Source organism: Loxodonta africana, chromosome 3 (assembly GCF_030014295.1).
Source record: "Loxodonta africana isolate mLoxAfr1 chromosome 3, mLoxAfr1.hap2, whole genome shotgun sequence".
In the NCBI taxonomy this organism is placed as follows: Eukaryota; Metazoa; Chordata; class Mammalia; order Proboscidea; family Elephantidae; genus Loxodonta; species Loxodonta africana.
Genome location: NC_087344.1, coordinates 21124161 through 21128583, shown reverse-complemented (window position 1 = coordinate 21128583; position 4423 = coordinate 21124161). Strand labels below are relative to the sequence as shown.

At 38.4% G+C, this 4423-nt stretch overlaps 1 pseudogene; it reads left to right on the top strand.

Annotated features, from left to right (window-relative positions):
• The first annotated feature begins 927 nt into the window (after positions 1 to 927).
• Positions 928 to 2439, top strand: LOC111751493 (olfactory receptor 7D4-like; annotated as a pseudogene).
• The last annotated feature ends 1984 nt before the right edge of the window (positions 2440 to 4423 follow it).

Here is a 4423-nt window from a genome sequence, read left to right as displayed (position 1 = left end):
ATGATAAAAACAGAAAATCACAATTATCAAGTGCCTACTCTATATCACAGGCACCACTCTAGAAAAATGACATTTATCATCTCATTTAATTCACTCAACAATCTCATTATGTAGGGAATATTTACTACTGTCATCAGAGAAGGGAGTATTTCCAGCTGAGTGATTAAGTAACTTTCTCATGGTCACATAGGTAGTAAGTTGGTAGAGCCAAAATTCTATTTCAGGAGGTATGATTCAAACACTCATTTTTGAAATCACAGCTTTATACTGTAGCTTGAGAGAATTATATATCTAAAATAATTGTCATAAAAGGAACCCCAAACCCAAAAACCCATTGCTGTCAAGTCGATTCTGACTCATAGAGACCTAGAGTAGAACTGCCCTATAGAGTTTCCAAGGAGCGCCTGGTAGATTCAAACTGTCGGGCTTTTGGTTGACAGTCATAGCTGTTAGCCATTATGACACCAAGGTTTCCCATAAAAGGAATGGATTAATAATAATAATAGTTATTATTAATTGGGAGTCCTGTTATCACAGTGGTTAAGTGCTAAGCCGCTAATTCAAAGTTAGGCAGTTGGAACCCACCAGCCACTCTGTGGGAGGAAGATGTGGCAGCCTCCGTCCCTAAAGATAAGAGCCTTGGAAACCCTATGGGGAAGTTGTACTCTGTCATATTGGGTTGATTTGTGTTGGAATTGACTTTACGGCAATGCTTTTTTTTTTATTTAATTTGATATTATTAATTGAGATCCTCCTATTCACAAAACCATTCATTTCTAAACCTCACAGAGAAGGTAATAGTATTAACTAGATTTTTATAAAAGAAAAAATAAGACATGAAGAGTTAACTATCAAATCAGTAGGATGTGACAGGTCACATTTAAGATATGGATTTCAACTCAGATGACCTTTATTCACTGACATAGAGCTACCAGAATGAAGGAGGTATGGGGATTGTCATGGAAAAGTACATACTTGAGAGTCACATAAAGTGTTTTCAATTAGCTTGGAAGAGTCATGTGAAAGAAGAAATTGGTTTATGTATATAGATACAGGTAGGAAAATTAGAACCAGCGAACAGAAGCCAAAAAGAGAGAGATTTTTGCTAAAGTGTCTAAATAATTATACACATTTAAAATAGAAAAGTGCTACCTGTGACTGAGAGAGTCACTATCATTGGAAGGACTCAATAACAAAATATAGGTGGTATTGTAAAGGTGATGACTAGCTGAGATGCTAGTTGACTGTTCACTGAATGTTGCTTTTTACCTTCTCCAGCCTACACACTACCTACATGGAAGCAGAAAATCAAACAAAATTTTCAGAATTCTTCTTGCTGGGCCTTTCAGAGGATTCTGAACTTCAGCCCCTCTTCTTTGGACTCTTCCTGTCCATGTACCTGGTCACTGTCCTTGGGAACCTGTTCATCATTCTGGCCGTCAGCTCTGACCCCCACCTCCACACCCCCATGTACTTCTTCCTTTCCAACCTGTCTTTTGTTGACATCTGTTTCATCACCACCACAGTCCCAAAGATGTTGGTAAACATTCAGACACAGAGTAAAGTAATTTCCTATATAGGATGCCTCACTCAGGTGTATTTCTTCATGATATTTGCTGGACTGGACAATTTTATCCTATCCTTGATGGCTTATGACCGGTTTGTGGCCATCTGTCACCCTCTGCCTATACAGTCATCATGAAGCCCTGGCTCTGTGTCTTGTTGGTTTTGATGTCTTGGGTCATCATTTTCTGGGCCTCTCTGCTTCATATTCTACTGATAACACGGTTGAACTTCTGTATAGGCACTGAAATTCCTCATTTCTTCTGTGAACTGGCTCAGATTATCAAATTGGCCTGCTCAGATACACTCATCAATAACATCTGTTTGTGTGTGTTGACTGTTCTGCTAGTTGTGTTTCCCCTCTCAGGGACCCTCTTCTCTTATTCTCAGATTGTCTCCAATTTGATGAGGATATCCTCTGTTGGGGCCAGGTATAAGGCATTTTCCACTTGTGGGTCTCACCTCTCTGTGATCTCCTTGTTCTATGGAACAGGCCTTGGGGTCTTCCTCAGTTCTACTGTGATCCATGCTTCCCAGAGAATCTCTATTGCCTCAGTGATGTACACTGTGGTCACACCTATGCTGAATCCCTTCATATACAGCCTAAGGAATAAGGATATGAAGGGATTCCTGAGAAGGCTTCTTTGTAGGGCAGCCTCTTGTGCATGATGATAGCCACTGGCCTCAGGGCTAAATGGACTTTATGGTCCCCAAACCAAATGTCATGAATTTAAATATCCTGATTCTTTTTTCTTCCTCAAAAGACATGCATCATTTCTTCCAATCCCAAAGCAACTATGATTTGCTTTCTATTTGTTATTTTACCATTTTTCCTCAACCTTTCCTAAGTAAATCCTTTTGACTCTTTTTTCCTATATGCTGTCCATAAAGTTCTTTCTTTAGCCAGCTTTCCTAGAACCATTCCTGAAAATTCCAGACTTAGATTTGCTGCATTAATCTTGTTCAGTGTAGGTGTGGTTTCCCCAAAGGTTAATCTCTCAAACATGGATGCTTTTCATCTTCATTTGGTTATGTGTATGTTTTTCCGTGAAAGAAATAAAATTAAAATCATACAACAGGCATAACCAACTGCTTGTGACATCTGGACTGTGCTTATTGCTTTACATGTATGATTTTATCTTGCCATGAAAATATTTCTTTGAGGTATATTTTCATTCACCCCATTTTTCAGAGGACGAGTCTGAGATTGAGATGAGTTCAACCTGGCAAACCATCACTGAGTTAATACTCCTAACTTTGCTATCCTACTTTGTATAAGAACAATGATGTGGTTTTCAAGTTCAAGGGTGGGAATTTAGATTTGATAGATTTTTTTCAGATGATTCATAGTAATTATTGCCTTTGATAACACGAGATTTTGATTCACTGTTTGTGGCCCTTGCTTCTTTTCTTCCTTTGTTTTCTCTTTCTTTCTTCTTCTTTACTTTCTCCCTTTCCTCATTTTATTTTACTTTTATATCTCATTGCAGTTTTAAGGTATATTCAGCAAGACCCTAAAAGATGTTGTAAGCAATACAATGAAATGAGTTGTTCCCTCACATGGTTTATTTTCTGGAACTCTCTGGAGGTGTCATCAGGAATGGTAGTTACACACTTGTGGAGTACATTCAGAGCTTCATTTTTTGAAATTATTGGTAGAATTGAGTCTGTCCCATGAACTGTGGAGTAGTAGATGATGTCAATCAATGCCCCACCTACATTCCCTGGGATCATCTCACCATCTTTATTGCACACCAGTCTGACTGCCAAAGGACAGCACCAGCTGGAACCTACTTTGTCAGATGCATGGTGGCAGAAATTACCCAGAATTATGTATCTCCAGGGGAAGCCTTCATTGAGAAGTGTGGGATACAGTGGTTTACTTGGGGGTAATTCCAAGATGTCTGTCTTGTACATTTTCCAAAAAAATTTCCCAGGATGAAAACTCATTCACTGTGGTAGCTGACTTAATGCAAGCTTTGTTGAATGTATTTTCTTCCCTTTTGCACTTCTCCTCTCTCTCATCCATGTTCCTTGCTCCTTCAAGTAAATTTCTTGCACTTGAATCCTCGTCTCAGTGTCATCTTCTGTGGGAATCAAAACTAAGAGAGTTGATAAATAAGGGGTATTAAGGGAGCCATGAAAATAACTGGAGACTTTAGGGCCAAAACAAAACTCAGAAGACACACACACACACAAAATAGTGCTATCGAGTCTTTTCCGACTCATAGCGACCCTATGCAATGCCCCATAGGGTTTCCGAGGAGCGTCTGGCAGACTTGAACGGCCGACCATTTGCTTAGCAGCCATAGCACTTAGCCTATGCCACCAGAAGATACAACTTACTGAAAAATCATAATTCATTAGTGAGAAAAGACTTGTTCAATATGGCTTCAATTTACTTTGATCGATGAAGGTTAATCAAATGTGTATCTATTATCTGCTATTTTTTTTATGTACCAAGTGAGGAGGAGACCACAGAGGTATAAAAAAAAAAAAAAGATTTCAATTCTGAGTAATAAGAATAATCATATCGATGTGTACTAGAAGCTGTTGTAAACAAAAGTAAATATTTTCAACTTACCTTGAATAAATCTATGGAAATGTTTCTGAAAATTTATTTTTAACGGCTTTATTGATGTATGAAATCAACCCATTGTTGTAATCCAATGGTTTAAGTAAATTTACTGAATTGTACCATCGTCACCCCAATCCAGTTTTAGAGGGTCTTGTACTACAAAGACAGAGATATTTGGTCAGAGGAAGCTTAGATTGTGTTGAATATGTGGCATCCCCAATGACATAGGAGTCAGGCAGTGCCCCAGGTCCATAAATATTTTATAAAGCAATATTGTATATT